The sequence below is a fragment of the Eretmochelys imbricata genome, chromosome 7 (assembly GCF_965152235.1).
Source record: "Eretmochelys imbricata isolate rEreImb1 chromosome 7, rEreImb1.hap1, whole genome shotgun sequence".
Classification (NCBI taxonomy): domain Eukaryota; kingdom Metazoa; phylum Chordata; order Testudines; family Cheloniidae; genus Eretmochelys; species Eretmochelys imbricata.
The window spans coordinates 39,612,869-39,636,080 of record NC_135578.1 but is presented as its reverse complement, the minus strand read 5'-3'; positions in this window follow the sequence as shown (position 1 = coordinate 39,636,080).

Genomic DNA, 23,212 nt, shown 5'->3' with positions numbered 1-23,212 from the left:
ATGTCTATTACTTAATTTTAACCAGCGTTTGGCAACAGCTGCATGAGCTTTGAATGACCTGTGAGCACAGTGGGCTGTGAAAGGCTGCCTCCAATCTTCACTGGCTTGAGGCTCACATCTCAGCTCTAATTATAGCAGCTCTCTCTAGAGCTAGGGGTCACGGAAAATGCTCACACCTTGTCAGGTTTTAGAAGAATCATTTATACCATGGAGCAAGTTAATATGATTTAGATGCCCTCCCATGCATGACATTCAAGCTGATGGATGCCGTGGAAGTTACATGCCAGATGCTGCTTTTTAATCATCTCACTCCAGTCAGTGCGAGATTTATTAGCAGGTATTAAATGTTACTATCATATCAACCCTCATCTGGCATTTTCTTTGCTTTGCATCTTCTTGAACTGTGCCACTCCTGCTCTGCTTAGTGCTGGATGTTGACCTTTCGTTGCAATGAGAAACAAACCCCGGGGCAAGAGAAGTACAAAAGAAATGGGCCAAAGTAAAATATGATGGATTGCTTGGGTTATAACCTCAGACTGCTAATGCCAGTGTTATTCCTCATGAATCATTTCATTTCTCTACATTTCCTCATGTGAAATCGCCTTTACATATTGTAGTGTATCCACAGGCAACTTGCACATTCTGCCTATATGAAGCATCCAAATTGACCACTACGGAACAAGTAATTTAATTCAGCTGGGATCTCAGTTAACCTGTTAAATTCCTTCCTTACAATACACATTATCCCCTCCCATCCTGACCCTGGAAAAAACCCAGAATTACACAACACTAATGTTCATGCATTAGGGATGAATCACAAGAGGGTTAGTTCAGAATGGATACTTCTGAATGCTTCCAACTGGGTATCCACTCTCTTAGTAGATCAACTATTTTTCCCACCAGATCTGCCTCTGAACCAGTGGGTAAATACCATCTTGGTTGTCTTAATTCATACACATATCACCTCCACAAATCCCTATAACTTCCAGGAATTACTACAATCACTCTGTCAGACAGCACTTATCAGCCGGTGTAGTCATGGCTTTGTTCCTTGATGTGTCACTTTATAAAGACAGAGCACCAGATTCAGTCTGGCATAATTGCATGCAGCGCAGCCTGAAGAGGTCTGTGTGATTATGCTATGCATGTGCCGTAAACTCATATTTCTGCTCTGACCCTCAGGCTGCTGGTTGCAGGGGCCAGTTCCTCTAATGTAATTTAGAGCAGCCCATAAAGGCCCCCAGTTCAGCTAGGCACTCAATCATGGGCCTAACTTTTAAGCACAAAACAGTCCCCATTGACTTCAGTAAGACTACTCACGTGCTTAAACTAGGCTCTTGCTTAAGTACCTTGCTGAATCAGGGTGAAAAGGAATACACATATCATCATAGTTAAGTCCCTAATGGAAGCTCTCCAACAAGCTCTGAGAAGTCTCCCGCTGCATTAGCGCTCCCAGGGGAACATCACATAGGCCAGCTTCTGTGAAAACAATTTTAGTTGTGCTAAATTAATCCTTAGCCCAATTATGTTAACTAAGCAGCCAAGGGGTTGTATGTAGAGAAGTCCCTCCAAGGCCCAATTGCAACTCTCGTCCCTCAGATCCCTTAGCAGTACACCAGCAGCCCTCACAACAGCATTTTGTGAGTTTCCTGGCAGCAGGCTCAAATCAGTCCTCTGGAGCCAAGGAAGAATTTCCTCACTGGGATTTGAACCTTTGGATTCAAGAAACAGTTCTCCAACAGACCTAAGCATTTGAAATTTGATCATTCCTCTCACCTTGGGAGAGACATTTGCATAATGGAATACTTTCCATTTAGATAACAGAATTTTTTCTTGTACATCAAGTGCTGCATAGAAAGACATGATTCCTGCCTCAAGGAGCTTGCCATCTAAGAGACCAATGATGTCTTTCATCCTAAAGCAACTCAACACCTTATGCACTATGGGCGAGATCCTTGGCACCCTTCAGCCCCTCTGGGTGCTTTGTACTGCTCCAGTGATGCAAAGCAGCTAGGAAGCTGGTGCTCATGGCTGTCTGGTTGTTCGAGGCATAGCAAGGGAAAGCAGGCATTCTCTCTTAGAAGTTATTGCAGTTAGTTACAGCTTGCTCCAAGTGATAAATTTCATTCTGCCCCCTCTCCGCTACCCCTCCCTCCCCCACCCCCACAGCCTTGCACCAGAGCAGCTAAGGATTTGGCCTTATAGACAGAGAAGTGAATTCAGCCACCACTAAAATGTTGCCATTTCTGGAATAGATCATGATAGCTCTTTAACAGACCACTGAGTCAATATGCAACTATTCAGGACAAAAATGAAGGCTACGACATCCAAATGAAACTATACAGGGAACTCAGGTAGGCAGAATAGTTCCTCAAACCAAAATTTGGCCAGGACCCAGGTTAAATTACCCTGAGATCATTCCAGAGATAGTCAATGCCTAGCACTTTACCAGCGCATAGCCTCAGTAATATATTCGGAGGGAAGATGACCGTCTACTGAATCATTTTTGGCAGCACACTAAAGTTCTCCTTAGAGGATTCCCATCCAGATTCCAGCTATGCTGGATGGCACTTTGTAAAGAGAGTACTATTTACAGTATGTACTCACTTTCACATGAAGGCTATTGGAAGACAAGGTGATTTGCTGGCCATTCAAATGTACCAATTTAAGGCCACAGGCTGCTAAGATTTGTAGTAGGAGACAGAAGAGCTAAGCCATCCTGCTGGAAGGAGAACAAACCATTGTTTTTTTTAGTTTAAACTATATTCAGAGAAGAGCTGCAAGACTGAGTACAGGTGCAGCACAGAAATCACAGTGTTAGCTTAAATAACAGGGTGACTAACAATTGCATGACAAAAACAGCTGTTTCACACACCTATAAAATAGTCAAGTCTCCAGACCCAAACTGAGAGAATTCTTGAAAGAGACAGAACAGACACTTTGGAAGGCGGATCGGGTTAAAAGAACGGGAAGCAATCGAGAGGGAATGGAAAGTTTCGTCTACGTGTGCCATAGTACGGAGGACTTTGGTGCCTTAACCCTGCACAGTTTCAGGGTGAAATTCTCGCCCATTCAAGTCAATGGAAATTTTGCCATTGACTTCAATGTGTCCACAATATCACCCCTCTGAAAACACACAGAGCTCAGCCTGATGCATAGATAGTGGTTAAATAGGCACAACCCCAATATATAAATGTATCAGGAACACACATAAGCGGAAGCAACATTTGTCATTATACAGCTTAACTGGTTTTGTTATTTTAGGATGCTTAGAATAAGCCAGCAGCTAAAAACATCCCACAGAACTAGTCTGTACTCAGTACAGCATTCAGCACCTCACGTGACCCTAGTATTATTAATGCCATGGGCATCTATTTATACACAGGGTAGTCATTAAGAAACCAGTATTTGAAACTGAAGATGTTGCAGAGTGGCTCTACTGAAATATTGTCCTGATGAAGATCTATTTTTTTTTTAATCTCTCTGGTCCCTCTAATACTAATCCCTTTATATATAGTATCTATCTCTAGCCATACAACTACTGTATTCATCTATCCAGCCTTTGAATTTTTGGAGGTTTTAGAATATCTGTGTAGAAATCAAGCAATCTGGGACATTGTTAGCTGGATTCAGTGAAGCACATTTTCAGCCTTAACTTTTTTCAACAGAGATGTTTGTTCGGGAGTATGCTATCACACCGCTGTATGTTTAGGCAGTAGTTCCACTGCCTAGAGATCTCATTGCAGTGTGTGGAGGTGTGATTTATACAGTTTTATGTGGAGTGGAACCTTATTATAGGCTATGTCTTTAGTGCAAGAAGGCGTGGTTTTATGTCAAATTAACTATCTCAATGTAAAACACACACCTTTTTGCAGTGAAGACAATATAATGTCCATTCTTTCCAAACAAACAGAGCTTCATAATGAATGGCAGCTCACTATAACTGGAATTATAACTGGCACATGGCAATGCATCAGAACAAAATGTGGGGTTTACAGTCCACTGCAGTATAAGCAGACTCCCATGGTATCAAAGTTCACACTAAATAGTTTCCAATGCATACTTTGTGCATTGCTTTATCTTGCCATCTTTTAGTGGTTGGGTAAACTGTTAATGTCTGACAATAGAGACAAGTGAAGAGGAGTAGGGCAGTTCCTTGTTAGAGCTCCACTTAACTGCTATGTCTGGGCATTCAGTATACTTGACACTAAGGGCCAGATAGTGGCTCCACAAAACTGGGACTGATGAGGAAGCAGTCTACCCCACAAGGAGCTCCTGGTGTCACGGTGCATCAGTCAAAGTCCACTAGTAGTTTATTCACATGGCTGGAAGACTTTTTTAATTGCATCAAATACTGACTGGCTCTTCATTGACAAGCAACATGGTACCAAGAAGCCTAATGTGAAAGGAGATTTGGTGGGTGTGGGGACTGGACATATTTATCATTCAGTGAAAAAAATGTCAGCCCCCCCCCTCCCCTTTATGCCACATGCCAAGCACAATTGGAGAGCTAAATTCAGAGCTTCCCCATGCTATCCTGCCAATGGCTTCAAGCCAAAGACTAGCTAGCTGACTAGTGAGAGGTTGTTCCACTCCTCTCAACTCAGTCCAGGGCCACTCCTCAGCAAGAGCTGAGAATGGTGTTTAGAGATGCCTGCTGGTCCTGTAATGTTAAGGAGGAGCACTCTACAGCAAAATCATTTCACTTGGGATCTTAAATCAGACTTGATCCCTGGTCTTGAGGGATAAAAGACAAATGCTATAACCCACCAAGATATTGAAAAAAGTTACAGCTTTTAATGGTTTCTAATAAATGCATAGCTGCCATTAAGAATCCCCTACGTGTGTCAGTTCTCTCACCAGACCTGTTCATGAGATGACACACCCTCAATACAACAGCTCAGTTTGTATTTCTCCTGTATCTCCTTTCTCCTACTTGAGTCACAGCTCTATGCTCTTGGTTCATTTTTCTTCTGCTCCAAGATGTTTCAATCTGTGCTTTCACAATTCTCTAATGGTGCTTCATAGTCTACTAGCTTCATATTGCCTGAGCTAAATCAATGAGGCTTCCTTATCTTGATGATAGTCATGACAATTATCATTTACACTCATCAGCAGAGGAATGGTTTATGAACTGTGGAAGCCAGCCGCAGCACTTCATCTCCACTGACTTAATAGTTCTTCCCCTGAATTTACAGAGAAACTACTTGTCTAATTAAACCTAATCTTTTCTTAATGTTTATATTATGTTTTTGGCACACAAAATGTTTATTTTGTACTTAATTGAATCTCCTCTCCAACAGGTATACACGGGACAGTAAGTATCTAACATGACATCAAATTCTACTTGCTCTTGGTATCAATAGTAGGAAGAGACTAAAGTGGGGGAGTAAGACTTGCGAAGCACATTTACTTCTTAACTCTTTGTGGCAGCAATTCTGCTTAGTCACATTGTCAAACTGTAGGGAAAAAAAAATCTTCCAAGTTAAGTTAAAGAGAACTAACAAAGCAGAATACACACAGCCAGAAAGGGACAAAAATATGACTCACATTTAGCATTCATTAAGCTTTCATATTCAAAATAGCAAAATAATTTTGGTTTTAAAATATCCTCAAACCAAAGGCTACTTATTTGGATTCCTGCCCCACAGCTTTCAGAGATGCTTTGCGTAAAAATGCAGGACAAGATTTTCAAAAGTGATTAGTAATTGTTTGTGTCTAAATTGAGACCACTTCAAGGACCCTGAATTTTCAGAGGGTGAAGATTCCAGAGGGGCACCCAAAATCACTAGTCACTTTTGAAAGTCTGATGTAGATATGGAGCTCAGTGAGCCTGCAGGAAGCAGGAGAGGAGTTAGCCAGAACATACTTGCTAGCAGCAATTTTAAAGGACTACACTACAATATCAAGGGCACAAACAGAAAGTATGGATACTACCTATGGGCTAAGCAACAGGAGAGATCCCAGGAGAAGGGCTAACGTGCAGCCTAATCTCTCAGAAGTCCTAAATGTAGCAGAGCTGTGAAAGAGCCATGCTCTATTTGTTCATGTAGGTATCACTGCTTTCTCTGGGACTGGCCACTGTCTGAGATGGTATACTGGACTAGATGGATCAAGAATCTGTTCCAGAATGGCAATTCCTATGTTCCTATGACTGCACTGATGTTGGCTGAAGCACAGAAGAGAATACAGGATATTACTAGGGTCCCAGGCAGTTACTTGGGACCACTCTTTCATTCCTTTGTATTTTTATAACTAAGACATGTAAACTGGTAAAAGAAAGTGCCATAAGGTATTAAGACAAAAATGCTTTCATTTTATCTATCCAGAGTAAGCAATCTGTGTGAAAACATTAATGAAGTATCTATCACTGTCAAAGCGGTTACTATACCCTGCAGGATCAATACAAATAGGAGAGCTTCAGCCTTAAAACTATGGGGGAAAAGGACCCCATTAAAATTGTGTTACACTGAGGCTTTCCTAAAGGAATAAACTCTTACAGAAAAATGATAAAAGATAAAAACACCCTATCATCCGTGGGTGAACACTTTTCACAAAGCACTCACTCTACATCTGACCTCTCCGTCCTTGTCCCCAAAGGAAACCTGCATAACACTTTCAAAAGACAAGCCGGGGAACTTGAATTCATAACTCTGCTAGACACCAAAAATCATGGACTTATTAAAGACACTGGATTTTATAGCTCATTACAACAATCTACCCACTACCCTCCTTTGTTCTAGGACTGTAGAGGTGTTAATGGCCCACTTCACCTGGAAAGAGTTAACACATGTTGCAAGAGACCATTATCTCTGCCTCCCTTGACCTGAGGAAGAGCTCTGCGTAGCTCAAAAGGTTTTCTGTCTCGCCAACAGAAGTCGGTCCAATAAGTGATATTACCTCACCTACTTTGTCTTCCTAAAAGATTGGTTCTCTCAAAACTGCATCCAAGTCAAGATCAGAGAAATTAAACAAAGCAGGGAAGCACATGTAATGGCAGATCTTTAAAATATTGGCTTTACCCATTTAAGTGATTTGGACTGAAGTGCTTTGAATGACTGCAATCATGTTTAGCTCTGCAACAGCTACTGAAATTATGACTACAATATCCAAAGCTGCAGTAACAGGGGCATTAAAAGCTACAGGGCAATAGTTTGAGGATTTGATTGCTGTAGCTGTGCATCTTAATAGGATGCTGGGGGTGAGAATAAATAAGAATGGTAGAAAGTACAACTATTTTTGCTTTGCTTTTCTTCCTCCTGGAGGTGAAGGAACAACAAAGTTAATGCTGAACTGTGGCTTACAGACAAACTGAGCATTACCTTTCTGTGGCACAGTCTTTATTATAACCTGCCCTGTCACCTAGACAGCATACAAAACAACTGGAAAATTAAATTATGCTTCTTTACCAATATTGTATGTGAACTGTAAAGCTGATACAGCCTTAACCACGGAGAAACTAAGGCTTCCAAAATAAAGTATATAGGTGCAGCAAGTAAGCCATTCAGAACTTTTGCGGTTGCCATCTGTTGCAGGGCACTTTACAACAGGATCTGTGGGAAGATCAGAGTCTACACTATTTGTTGTTAATACACAAATTGAAAGATTCACACAAAGTTAAAGTTGCAGTACATAGAAACACAACAATTTCAAGCTGCATATGTCATATACCCACTCCTTCAGCTTCAGAGGACAAAGTTTCCAACAGCGCTAACGAGGAGGATAGAAAATCATATAGGGATTTTTTTCACAAGCATATAATATTCTACAGATATGTCAAGAATAAAATGATTAGGTGGCTCCTAATTTAACATACAGCTTTTAAAGATCAATGGTTAATGACATTGTGTCAGCAACAAGCAAATTACAATCCTCAGCCTGCAATATACTAGATCTTCTCAGATGTGTTAAAACTTTAAAAAACGCTGCTAATTCTCACAGTATTGACACTTTCCAGGTTACTAGTCAAATGAGTGCTCAAAGGAGGGTTTGCATGAGTGTCTCTCTTCACAGAGACACATGCGTATATGGTTACTGTATATTTATATATGTGGGTAAATGTACATTTTAATACTCTCTCCAACTTTTAAAGTGTTTGAGCTGAAATAGCCAATAAATGCTGAGGACACCAAACAGCTCAGAGAATTGTACATGGGAGACAAAGCCTTTCACTGCTAGTTTACTAGTCCAAATCAGCAATGTCTGAAATTACTATCCAGTGGTTGCTTTTGACTGCTAGATGGTGGCTGGGGATTGCTGTGCATGTGAAGTGACTTCATGAGCATAAGCTGGTTCCCAGAGGATGTGGTGTTAGTAACATCACATTTTACTGCTGTTTTAAAATAAAGCTTACAGCCCTCCCCAAACTAGCTACACAATATTTGCTTCCCTGCTCTTCACTACTGCTGTAAGTGCTTACAGTCTGCCACATTTCCAGAATCAGAGCAATACCACAAGAGCTCACATAACACCATTCTGCCTCCTAGCGAGTCTCGCCATCGAAAGCAAAGAGAGGTGCAGTAGACATCACAATTAATTATAGTTTTTACTACAAAAGCATATTAAAGAGGGGAAATTAAATGAGATACATCTTGGGAACCATTGAACTTTAAATCCTAGGTCTGAGTGTTCAACGTGTCTCCAGTACGCATTTAGTAAAGGTAATCAGCTTCCCTGGAGGCACACCAGACTGCCAAGACAAGCAAATTCCTCAATCACCATCTCTTTCATCCCGCTTTTAAAGCTGCAGATAATCCCACTGCTGCTGACTCCCTTGGTCCATAGCACTGGAAGCCTGCAAAATTGAAGTACTTTATGTCATTCTGCACTTGCTGAATCTGAATCCTTCCTGTGCCTTTAGACATCACTGAGGACACGAACAGGGCTTTGCCATCTCTGTCTACCCTGGGCTCCTCTTCGCATGCTCTTTATGTCTTTCCTCTCTCAGCACTGTTCAAGTACTTTGGTCAGCTCCTTTACTTGTTTCTCTTAGCTGCCCAATGGCAAACCTGCTATGGCAGATGCCCTGGCTTCGTTCTAATACTACAAATATTTCCCATCTTCTTTTCTGGAAAACATTGGAGAAAACAAGCTGTCTAAATCTCTGACCAATCTTGGCCTATGTTACAAATTCATTCCATTCAATACTTAGTATTTTCCTTAGGCATTTGCTTTTAATGCCTTTAGACATCTGGCTATAGTACACCTTTGGTGGATTTCCAACTTCCACACCCATATGTTCAAGTGGAAACAACATTTGAGTTGTAGTTTGGTTTTGGTATTGTAGATTTTCTATGACCAAAACTTGGTTAAGCTGGTGAATGCAGCTGCCACCTTGCCGATTTGTGATATTTCCTTCTGCATGTCCCCATTGACTTACATATTACTGGCAAGGCACATGAATTGACTCATCTCTTGTATTCCTTTGCCTTCCAAAAGCAATGTTTGAGTTGGGAGTTGGTGGAGTTCTCATTAAATTTGTTTTTTCATAACTGATTATTAATCCCACCTATTTTGCAATTTTGGATAGTCTTTTGGTCTTTGCTTGCATGTTGGTTGAGTTGTCACTTAGATTTTCTGAAGACATAATTCTTCTAGAGTACTGTCGTTAATCCATGAGATGCTTGTGTTGCATCTGTCTCCACTTTTTATCAGGATGAAATCACTGGCAATGCCGAACAGAAGAGGTGAAAGAATACATCCTTGTTTGACATCTGTGCCTATATTAAATCATTCACTCAAGTCTGTGTTTACTTTAACAGATCATCTAATGCACTGATGATCATTATTTTGTTGGTATACCATAACACTTACAGATGTTCCAGAGTGAATTGCAAATGGAAGCTTCCAATACTTTCTTAAAACCTACAGATTTTATGGAGGAGTGTTTTTTGCCATTTGATACTCTTTGATAACTTGAGTGAAAATCTGGTCAACACATGAACTTCCAAGTCAAATGCCAGCCTGCTCTTCCCTTAGCTTTGCCTTTCCTTTATTTTGCTAACACTGCAGAAGACTTTGCCCATCACTGCACTCTTTACCTTTCTAAATGTTCTCAGGGTATACAGCAGCCTATCTAATTTGTTAAAACTTTAAATGAAACTAACAGGGGATATAATATGGTCATCTTATCTCATTCATAATTGCCTCCTTGAAAACAGCAACTGTAGATCTTATATATCACTTTCAATTATTAACCATGCAATGACACTGCACACATTGATTTATCAAACTAAAATTAGCACTGTGGTGCTGTTACTTTAAAACATACACTTGGATTGGATTTTTCCTCCATATTAAATTTAGGGCTTATCTACATGGGGAAAATGTACCTGCATAATTATACCACTATAGTTGCACTGGTATAACTCTCTGTGTGGACACTGGTATTTCAGAGTAAGGATATATTTTTCTAATTTAGCTTATACCACTTCCAAAGCAACGTAGGCTAAACCAGAAAAATACACACTTATACCAGAATAAAGCATTGCACCGGGAGCTCTACAATTATAACCATAACAGTATAATTATGCTAGTACATTTCTCCATGTAGACGGGGCCTTAAACAGGGACTTTTAGAAAGAGAGAGAAAAGATGGTCTTGTGGTTAAAGCCACTGAACTGAGACCCAGGAGGCCTAACTTCTATTCCTACTTCTGCCACAGACTTCTCATGTGACATTAGACAAGTCACTCTCTCTGTCTCAGTTCCTAATCAATCAATGGGGATAATACTTCCCTACCTCACCAAGCCAAAGCTGTTAAATTCAACATAAAGAAGATAAATTAATCAATGTTTATGATGCGCTCAGGCACCATGGTTCCAAGGCCATAGGAAAACCTATAAATAACTATATTATCAAAAAATACCATGAAGAAATTTAATCAGTTCTCTCCACACATCAAAAAAAATCTACATTCAACTGAAAAATAGTTATTGAAACATACAAAGAATATTGAAAAGAGGAAGAGTTCTGGAAATTATGAAAAAGGAGTAACAAAAATTCAAGATGAACAGGTAAGATAAACTGGACAACCACTTTTTGTTGTTACTTCTTCGCACGCTCTCAATGTTTGCTGTTGCAGAAATTACACTACAGTTTGCCCATCCATGGTCTCAAGCGGGGAGTGAATTATCTAAGATAATGTAAGGAGGTTGTTTTAAGTGAAATAACTAAAGTGCTTGAAATGTGATACTGTATGTGAAACGTTTACAAGGAATAGTCTGATCTTTTCCAGTCCCTCCCACAGAATAAAGAAAATCTTATTTTCTTAATTTTTCAGACCAGCTTACCCCCACATTTCTAGACATTTTGATACAGAAAGAGCAAATTTACAGGAGATCAGCATCTCTCTTTGATTAAATTGATCATACAATCTGGTACACATTGTCAGCATGTAATACAGTACATGTAGGAATGTAGTCTTGAAGTTGGAACAGCGAATTCAAAGTCAGAACTCCTAGGTCCTGAGGAGAGCAGACCCAACCCAACCCAAGCAGGTCAAATTGTTTTTCAACTTGTACCTGGCACCTGTAGTTGAATCCTGTCAGGTTTGGGTCAGATTTCAGGGCTCTAATTCAGGCCCAGATTAACCAGCATGCACTCGTTGCACTTGCACAGGGCCCCCATATCAGGGGGGGCCCTCTGACCACTGGATTTGGGTGGGTGGCAATGCAACTGGCCAAACATGAGTGGTGTTGCCACCTGCCTTGCTCACTCAGATCTGGCCTGCACTCTGTGGGCAACAGAAGAGAGCAGAAGTGCAGGACATCTGGAATTGGGATGAACTGCTGGACGGCCAGGATTGGAAGGAGCTGCCCTAGTCCAGGACAGGAGCAGAGTGCTGAGCTGTGGGGATGCTACTAAGTAGCCAGGAAGGTCCTGGGAGTCGTGGGTGAGAGGCGGGAGCAAGTGACTGGTGGGCTATGGGGAATGTTGGGATCTGCGGGATAAGGGTGGGGGGGATGAGCGATAGATGTAGATTGTGGGTGGAATGGGAGGTGTTGGGGGACAGGGTTGGGATGTTTGTCAGTGGTGAAGCCAGATAAACATTTATTGGGCTTAGTTTCTTTCATTATTTTGAACTGGTTATTGTCATAGGCATATGACAACAAACAAACATCCGTCATAAACATAATTGTATTGATTATTTGTATTGCATCCCACATTAGCCACTCGCAGTGTTGGCAGGTATGGCATTTTCTGTTCTCTACAGAAAGCACAAGCTCTAGTTCCTCTTGCCTGGCTTCTCTGACTTTTCCAGTCTGAGATGTCTATTTGTTACTCTATCCATATTCTCCCGTGGGCTCACCTCTCCATACTAGCCCTTTAAGAGATTTCTATCTTTTAACAATTAAATATTTGAAGCCTGCAGGTTTGTTCTTGACATTTTAATTCACTTACTATGTATCTGATTTTTGCATTGGTAGCAGACTTCACTTTGTGTCTTATCTTTAAAATAAAAAAATAAAAAATAATAAAAAAAAAGCAGGCCCCAAGTTCCCAATTAGGTACCAAAGTAAGCCAGAATTTCAAGAGTGTGTGCTCACTGGTGTCAAGCTCTTGAAAACTTGGACATAAATTTCACATTGGTAGCTACTGAGTCATGAGCAATCTTGAAAATCTGGACCTTATTTTGGTGCCTGAATGGGAGCTGAGTATTTTTGAGAAACTGGCCCCTGCTGAGTACTTGAAAATTTGGTCCTAAGCGATTTTGAAAAGTTGATCTCTCACGTCTCGGTCTCATTAGTGTGTTGAGCAAGTGTCCTCTCCATGTTCAACACAGAAGCTGGACACCTCTTCATTCCAACTTGAAAAACAGCATTTTAGGCTTGAAGACTTCCCCATTTCCTGACATTAATGGACAGCTGAAGATGAAAAACTAGAAAGCAACCTCCGGTAGGGACAATCAGAAGTACACAGAGCCGAAGGGATATCACTTAGTAGGTAGTGCAGTTCCTTCAAAAGCAGTGGAGAATATGCAGAGATAAATAAGGTAGCCAAGCAGCCAATTTGCTACACTGAGCAGCCTCTCTTCAGCGGATTTAGCTGAAAAGCTAATTATTTTTCTGTTGCTACCAATCTTGACAATTAATGAATGTGAGATGAAACTGCTGATATTTGTAGCATGTAGTGAGCATCTGTGAGAAGGGGAAAAGTGGTAACCAAAAGGTCCGGGTTACTTATGCAATGGTGATGCTGGTGATGAAAGTGCAAAACTAGGCCATGGGATGAATGATTTAATAGGAAAGAGCAGGGAAAGAAGAGATATCCTAAAAAACCATTAAAATGCCAGAGGAGTCCTCTTGGAGGACTCTTGTAAAATCTCTGAGAGATAACATGATACACATGGGTGATAAAGGCAACAGAATAGTTGAGGATAGATGGTAAAACAGAAGAAACTGACTGAACTAAAAGAAAATACTTCCGCTTGCTGTTTTGTATCGCTATAAAAGGACACCATTTAGTCAACTCCAGTGTGCCAAAAGTCATTTCTTCAAGTGAATAACACTGAATAATCTTTTAATGTGGGCATCCGATGGTTCTTGGTGTGCCATTGCTTCTCCTGCGGATTATAGAAGAAACATTTCGTCACTTTCTAGCAGTCCTTGCTTAAGGCAGCCATACTGGTACATGATACTACTAGTCTCTCTCAAATAGAACTAATTTTATGCACCATGCATGCGCCATACATTTTCTTTGTTCCTATCTTACATGCGCCCTGCAAATCAAGCCTTAAATCAGAGTCCTCATTTATTCTTCAAGTGGATTTTCCTGGGCCAGGTCCATTTGTGTTCATAATAGAACCAATAAACTCAGGTTTGCCAAATGTGAAGAGAGTTGATAATAAACAACTCACCGTCAGCACTCACTGCCTAGTACAACAGTAAAATAGCAGATCTAGGACTTTGGTATGGAGTGGGTGGGTCCAATATGCAAAAAAGTAGCATTATGCAAATAAATGTTATGAAAACTACTTACATCTTTGTGAAAGATGGTGATTGGCATCATATTTAATGCTTTATACAAGCAACAAATTTCAAGATCCTGGCTGATTTGCAAAGCACTCAGCTGAATTTTCTATCTGCTTGTTCATGTCTTGGGCTAATTATCCCTCTCCTCCACCTCCACCCCCACATCAACAGTATCTGCTCAGATTGCAATGAATAAACACCAAGCCTAGCCCTTTCTAACAAACCTCAGTCCTTGTAGCATGCCAACAGTTTTTCAGGGATGGTTTTCTATTAATATTGGTGGCACTACTGCTTAACTGGAGATTTGTATAAGGTTCACACAATAGTTAATAAGCAATGGAAGCAGTCAAACTATAGTGTGGATAGATGCTCTTTGCAGGTACTAAAGGATACCTGATCCCTGCAGCATGTGATAAGAGGACGAGGACTCAGGAAACCTAGATTCCATTTATTGCTCTACCATAGTTGAGCAAGTTACTTCATCTATTTCTACTTCAGTTTCTCCAGCTGTAAAATGGGAATAATACCCCACAGTCAGGTTTGTTTACTGTATGTAAAGTACTTCCAGATGCTCATGTGGAAGGAGCTATAGAAATTATACAATAGATTTCAGCTCAAAGTGTAGCCAAATATAAAATGTGGGTGACATAGGAACACATTCCCTAATTTGAACCTCTGTGTTGTGCATTTTAGATACCTGCATTATTTGTAAAGGTGGGCAAACCAATGAGATGTTTCCAAACCTATTTTGAGTCTGCAAAACATATGCTCAAGTTTGCAAGATCCTCACATACGTCTAAGAACATATCTACCCTGCCCCACAGTTCAGGTCACAGTAGTGTGAACTGCTGTGCACACCAAAGTGCTGCACTGTAACTCCCCCACGTGGATGCTGCAGGTGCGAACTGAAAGGTCCCCAATTCACACTAATGTAGTCCTATTTGAAGGGTCTGGAGGCCTCATTTTCTTGTGATTTAATATTCCCCATTTCCTGCTTCTTTTTTCTACAGTCTCTCCTACTTTGAAGATCTACCTGATAACATCAGAATCCAACCTTCAAGCCACTCCATTCCAGCAGTCTCAAATTAGGCAAAATGAGTTCTAGCATTCCTAATTACCTCATGCAAAAACATACAAAAATGCATGTTCAACGTGTCTTGATTTTGAACACAGGAGTGTCAGGATAGATACAGAATATGAAACTGAAGGAACAGAATTGTAGGTTGCAAGTTGCTAAGTGTTGCTTAGCAACAACGTGCACTGATGTCACACAAATCATGACCTTAGCATCAGTCAACACCATTCACACAGATGCTGCAAACAGATCATCTGATGTGGCAGAATAAAAGCATCATTACCATTTTGTGCCGGCATGGGCACACAAGAGTAGATGCTCTTTAACGCCACTTCAATTGGGACAACGACGATGCCTGTCTTCTTCTAAGCACTAGGAGCATGTATATCAATAAAATTAATAAATACCATTAAAATGACAAATTTCGACCTGCAGTAGAGATGAAGGCACAGATAGGCAGGAATTCAGTAATTAGGACAGCACTCAAGCACATTTGCAATGGCAAACATTGGAATCTGAATCTTTGAGGGGAAAAGTGACTTTCAGATAGTTTGTTTCCTATTTATCATCTCTACTAGTCTTTGTTTCCCATTTTGCAGCTATTTCCCTGTTAATATATAGTTTAACTTTCAATTATGTTTATGAAAATACTGAATCACATACTAAGTGTCCACTAGTTTTACAGACTTTTTGCATAGTTTCTTTCTTCAGTGATTAGCAAGGACAGGTGAAACCACTTGGATGACATAAAACCCAGCTTGAACCTTTGCTGGTAACAACAGCAACAGGATCTGGTTTGATTAGATTCTAAAATGTTTGGTAAAACTTAAAACAAAAAACAAAAACAAACTTCTTCAGCATGTCTCCAGTTCCTACATTTAGGAGCAGAGACATTGAAATACTCATTGCAGCTATTCTGAAAGTATTTCCAACTGGAGATACACTGGTAGTACACAAAAGTTAGTTAGTTAGTTCGTTCAGTGGTTTGAGCATTGGCCTGCTAAACCCAGGGTTGTGAGTTCAATCCTTGAGGGGGCCATTTAGGGATCGGGGCAAAAATTGGGGATTGGTCCTGCTTTGAGCAGGGGGTTGGACTAGATGACCTCCTGAGGTCCCTTCCAACCCTGATATTCTATGATTCTATATAACTAAATAAGAATTGCAGGGAGGTAGGCTCAGGGTATTCATCATTCAGGATCATTTCCTATAGTATGTATATAACAAGAGAATGGAGCAGATACTCAAGTTGAGCTTGAAACACCCAAAAAAAGCTTCATTTTTGAAGTGTTGAGCACTAGGCATTTGAAAATCAAGCCGGTTTAAGGTATCTGCAGTTGGACTCCCAAAACCACTAGTCACTTTTGCAGATGGGTGCCTACTATAGATTGCTTTTTTTTCCACTCCAATACCATCACCACCACACGTTGTTTAAAGCCATGCAAGAAAACATTGTGTTTGATTGAAAAAATTTTAACAAGCTTCAGACAAGACTCTGACCCTTCTGAATGTCTCTTATGACCAGTTTATAAGGCAACACTTGCAAAACCCTTGCAAGAGAACCCATTGTCAACTCTTGCAACTGAAGGAGGAGAATTAAACAGGAAGCTGCTTATTAGAAGAAAGGGGCAGAAAGGCAAAATGTGGCGGTTTTCAAATATAGAACACTGGATAAAAATAAAATCAGAGAATAGCAAGACTTCCCCTTCTCAAAAGCATTTTCTAAATACTCTGGGCCAGATCCTCAGCTGGGATAGGTTGTTGTCACTCCTTTGAAGGCAATGGACTGATGAGGATTTACTCCAAAGGAGGGTCTTGCCCTTTGTGATTGTTTCCTGGCTCTCCCTCCCCCATATTTATTTTCTTTCCTAAAACATGTTCACTCACTTGGTTTATTTCATTTCTGATTTAAGGAGTGCGTAGCAAAAAGGAGAATGGACCCATCCAAGGGAACGTGGGGGCAGGGCAGATATGTTAGCATGAGTTCAAATCTCATTATTTTTTCCCTAAATACTTCATACTCTTCCTAGTGAGCCCTATGGCAATTCCACAATAGATTGTATGCAATCTGTTTTAGTAATAACCCTCATACCTTTTGCTGAACATCCACAGTGTTCTAAGCCTAGGGAACGTTTTGTTGGTAGGCTGTCCACACGTTTAAAATTCCCTCTTTGGAAGCAAGCACCTCTGGCTCTCTGTTATGAATCTGGTTCTCTTTAATTTAGATGCACATCCTTTTGTCCTGTTTAGCCACTTTGGGCTAAAAAAAGTCATTCAAGTTGACATTTTCTAAGTCGTTAAAAGTTTTCAAGACCTTCAGTTAAGCCTCCTCTTAAGAGTCTTATTCAGTGGCTCAGAGGTTTGAGCTTCTCCTCATACTAGCCTTTTAGTCTTAGTGGATATTCATTATTTGTGTTGGTGGCCCATTTGTAGTCCTATGACGAAGGGTCTTTCAGTGTCTACATTCTCTGCCCCTAGGCACACACTCACATCTGTAAGTGAGTTAAAAATATATAGTCTTGAGAGGACTTTATTTTATTTTTTATTTTTTTTTACAAATTTCCCATTTGAAGTGTGTAAAAGACTAAACAGCTCATTGAAAGTGATTTTTTATTCACTCTTATGAAAAGTGACACGGAATCTTTAATGAGCATAGTTGGTTAGGACCATGAATACTCAAGTGGTCTGAGAGACAGCCCCTGCAGCACCATAGAGCTTGGTGCCTAGTAGTACAAATGCTGACTATCATGAATGGTTTTGTAATGTTCCACTAACTTAAAAATGTTATGGTTTTCACAGCAGGTGTTACTAATATACAGCTGATACTTCCATATTTTATTGTTGTTCTGATTTTGTAGGAATTTTATTGCTCTTCTGATATTCTAGATCTTCAACATGTGCACAATACCATTGTTAATACTAATTCATAGCCTCTAGCACAAAATATATTATTAACCACAATACATACAGCAGCACACACTGTAACAGAATGTGAACAGTGCAAGGCACAAGTGAACAAAATAAAAGCAAACAACCCCCCCTCCTGCTTAAACACTACAGTAGACTCTGAACAGTGCTGATAACTGCCTATTACTGCTGGAACAACAGAAAAAGCCACATCTTAATCGTGCTAATGACATAAAAGGAGAAAGTAACGTTCTAGACTAGTGGCATATTAGAGTTTGGTTATCAGTGGTTCCTACTCAGTTTGATTCCTAGCCAAAGCAGAGGCTTGGGAAGGAGTAGGCTAATAGAACTATTAATTACTTTGCATTCTACAGCAGAACATCAATTAAACCCTACAATGCTCTTCTGAGGAATCATTATATACACATATTTTACAGATGGGGCGATCTAGGCAAAGACACTTTAAGCAACTTGCCCAAGGTACCATAGCAAGTGAGTGGGAAAGCTGGGAGTGGTCTAGCATAACAGATCCAACAGTGATCACAAGATTTTATTTCTACTAGCAATAGGCCCAACAAGTCCAGGAATGTTTGGAGCCTGGCATTTAGCAGGTGCCCATGTGTAGTTTCTGTTGCAACAGTTGAGAACAGTAATGCACAGACATTAATATTCTAGCAGAAAGAATAAACACTTAGCTGGAATTCTTCGACTCTGTTATGTCTCCCATGCTCCCTGGGGTGTTCTCTAAGATGCACAGGACCAACTGCTTTATGGTTTTAACATAACTCTGTTGTTTCTACAGGACCTTATGGCATGTCCATGTGAACTGAGGACATGAGCCTTTACAACACCTTTCCTACACGCTAATTTTATTTACTATTAAAAACATACACTATTGTAGCCAACAAAAGCACTAGCCTGTGACAGCATGAAATGCACATGTTTTGCTATTCAGTAATGTGGAATTTGTCACGACTATAGTGTCCTGAAAAAAGAACAGCAGTAGCTCAGCCAATCATACAACTGTTCTGCCTTTGGCTTATTAGCTGCAATCACAGGCAGTGCAATTTCTCCTATGGAGAACTTTAAATTCTTGTTACTTTCCTCTATTTTTTGTCTTCACCAGAAAATGTAGCTTAGCACAGAGCTCTGCTTGGCTCTATTGTCCACTCTGATGTAACTTGGCCAAGCTACTTTGGGTGGAGGAACAAGTTCATGCATTAGACAATCTACACATATTCTTCCATGAGGAACATGGGAAGATCTCTTGTTCTGTGGTAATTATCCACCTCCACCTGTTTCTATACGGTAGTGTTGGTATAAACTGCAACACAACACAGTGCCACACTCAGTCTGGTACTATCAGTTTATCTGTTAGATAACCAAATATAAACTGATGCTCCACAAGCAAGCACCAGGTGTATCACAATATCTGATAAATGCTTGATTTTTCTGTTTATTAAAGAAGAGGTTGTGAGCATAACGGTCTCCTAGTGAACTGTCATCTACTCTGACTGCTACTTCTGGCTGAATTACTAATAGTTAAAATCGCTGACACCTGCAACCCTTGCTTTGAAAATACTCCTTGTACTGTAGTGTTTAAAGGGGGGGGGGAGCATTTACTTTCATTTTGTTCACTTGTCTCTTGCACTGGATCCTTTCAGCTTGCAGTGTAAGTAAACGCCTATCACAGGAAAGTTTTTTCACAGGGCTCTGAAAAGCCACCTAAACTGCGTGGGTTGGAAAGATACAGTCAGTCTTGCCTGCTGTACAGCTTCCTTGCAACATGTTAATTAAGAAAGACCCCCCATACCCACCCTTTTCTCCTAAGACCACTCTTCTAAATTGCCTGTGCGTGTCTGCATTCTTCATTCCAATCCTTTAGGTTGATCTATTGTGGAGACTGTTAGTTAAAGCTCCCTGTGCAGTTTCTGGAGTTATTTCCCTCACCATCACCGCATTTATTCCTAAAGAGGGGCACTAAACCACAACATTTAGATCTGGATTTCAGATACTTTGAAGTTCAGACCGAGTTTTGGTTTGGCTCATTATGGGAATAAAGCTGCAAAATTCAAGTTTCATTTGTAAAACTCCCTCATCACCACGCAAAGCTAGGGCAGTTCAGAACTAGGGCTTTGGTTCAGGCCCATCAGTAGTTCTCTCTGCTTTTAACAGTTTATTTTTAATTAATATTCTCTTCCACTAATTGAATACAATCCATGCACCTGTAGCTCCTTCATATCCTCTTAAAGCCCCAATTTTACCCAAGTTAATCACATTACACAATCCTTTGGGCTCTCATGTCTCAGCAATTTTTCATTTGCCTCCCCTGCCTTATCATGTGGCCAAAGGGACCTAACATAAATGCAAATTACTCATGGTAATGGCTTTGATTAATCACTCCTGCAATGATCATTTATTATAGTCAGCATTTCCTTCTTATTCTATCACACCCTGTAACTCAAGACACTGCCGCTGTTTTCATCAAAGAAGTGGAGCTCAGGGCTCTACCATCCTACCTGAGAAAGCTGCCAGCTCCAGCAAGCAGGGCTTTGGAGCTCCGCTCCAGCTCCAGGCAAAAGCCTGCAACTCTACTGCAACAGAGCTGCTCCGCGCTCCAGCTCCAGGCTCCGCTCCAAAGCCCCGCCAGCAAGTACCAACACCACAACAGACTATCTTGCTGCCATTCACTATACGGGTTTGCTGGTGACTGCCAGCCACAAAACAGCAGCAGCAGCTGTTGCTCCCAATAAGAGCTATCTAAAAACTTACAGATGGGCTCAAGCAGTGATATTTTGATTGGATCCAAACTCTCTGCAAATTCAAAGAGAAGCTGGTTTGGACCCATTATAAATAAAAGCCTAACACTTAAGGCTAGGCACCACAACTGTAACAACAATTTGTTCTACTGTATGAGAGCAGGTAAAGGAATATTTGCCAAATGAGTCAGTTAGTCCAGATACTACATATTCTAATGCATAAAGGAGCTTAGTGAATTCACTGAAACATTAACTAGCTACTATTGAAAAACACGAAGAAGCTGGAAAGCACATGGTGAGCATGAGCCATTCACTTACCAAACTGAATAAGTAGGACAACATAACAGGTACTTACTAGCTGGGACTGAGAGACATTTAGCAGCAATCAGTGGCAAAATGGCCCCTTTAGGAAAGCTCTGCTAGAGTTCTGACCAGTTAAAAGGCCAGCACCAGAAAGGCTTGCTGGGGGGAAAGGTTTATACATGGCAATCCTGCAACAGAGAGTGTTAGTAGACACTAAAATCTGTGGGTCTGCTGTGCTTAATGGAAGAAAATACGCATAAATAAGTGATCGTGGTTATTATTGTCCTGGAAGCCTAACTTCAGCTGCTGGCAAAATAAAGAAGCAACTATTAAGAGAAAAAAAATCATTCATCCAGATAATAATGGAACTGCAAACAATAAGCAGTATGAAGGCATTATTTAAAAAAAAAAAGTTTTTCCAGACAGAATTCATTGTTCTTAGTAGACTTTAGTGGACAAGGGGATATAATAGATGCAATATATTTATGCACTAGTAAAACTTTTGATATTATGTCTTATGAAATTTTCATGAAATAGCTAATTCAGATTTGCTGGGATAAAATCATTTTTCTATGGACTGACACCTGACTCAATGGCTGTAGACAAAGTTTAATGAGAAAAGGCAACACTGAGTTTAGAAAGGAAATAAATTGGACATGATAGAGATATGCAAAATAACGAACAAAAAGGTTAGCCAGGTGCTCCTATTTACTCTTTGGCATAATGCAAAAATCAAATTGGCATTTAATGAAACTGAAAAGCAATTATTATAGAAACCGATAAAAGCAAATTTTGTGCACAATGTCTAATTAACCCGTGAAACTCACTGCCACAAGACTGCATTGAGCTCAAGGGTTTAGCAGCATTCACAGAAAGAGAAGACATTTAGAAGAGTAATGATAACATCCACATGAGAGAGGTTTATATTCCCTATAGTTTTACCTATCATGCTCCAGGGCACAAACCAACCAGCCGCTCATGGGGATTTAGGAAAAAACTTTCCCTCTGGGAAAGTCATTGTACTTTTCTGTGGAGATCTGACACAGGATAATGAGCAAGATGGGCCGTGATCTGATATGATATGGCAATTCGTATGTTCCAAAATAATCCATAACAAATAAACTCAGCAGGAAAGAGAAAGATAGGAAGCACTAGGACTCATAGAGGGCAACAAATCAGATATAAATTGTCAGAGTGATATGGCTGCGAGAAAGTCCAATGTGATTTTGTCCTGCATAATCCAAAATATCATGTCACAGAGTAGGAAGGTAGCAGAGTTTTCTATGGGCTCATTGCTGAAAAATGTAGAATGCCCTCTGTGAGTAGTATACACCCACTTCCCATTAACTTCAATAAGCATTGAGCACACACAGCATCTCACAAGCAGTACTGCGCACCTTACCGGACTGAGCTCTCTAAGGTTATGGTGAGGCTGCACGTGGAATATTTCATTTGGTTCTGGGTACCTCAAAACCAGATGCACATGGACAAAGCAAAGGAAGTTCAGCAGACAGCAATAAAAATGATCAAGGGGCTGGAGGGACTGATTTGGAAGGAAAGATTAAAAGAGCTAAATATGTACTGGTGTGCAAACTGATGACTAATGGGGACAATTATTATTAAAGGGAGAGGGAAAGGAAGTATGGGAAAGGGTAAGCATTCTGAATCTGAAGACAGCACCTATAAAAAGTTTGTGAATATAAGCAGAGCAAAAGTGACTGAGGTTCCTAAAGATCTGTGAAATCTACTGGATTACCACTTCCTGAACTGATGTTCCTTGGTTTATTGCCCTATGCTACACAGTTCCATTGGATCCCATATTTGGAGTACTATCCATTACTATATTAAATTCTGTGGTGGCATAGAATTCTATGGTACAATTTCGAGATGAAAGGTTATTACTTGTGTTACAGTCCCAACCAGAGGTGCCAGTCAGGATGAGAGCCCCACTGTGCCACTGTACGAACATAAAATAAAAGATAGACCCTGCCCCAAAGAGTTTCCATGCTAGGCCATATTAGACCTCTCTGCCAGGCACTGCAATGGGCTTCCCTGCCCCCACTGGCACGGTTGCAGTTTGGGGGTGGAGGGGGAAATGGCTATTGAAACAAAGAGTTCCTGTGTTGGACGGTGCACCTGTCAACACAGGAGGCAGGTGCTGCTGTGTGAGGACTTTGGCTCCATTAAAATTAGTTGGA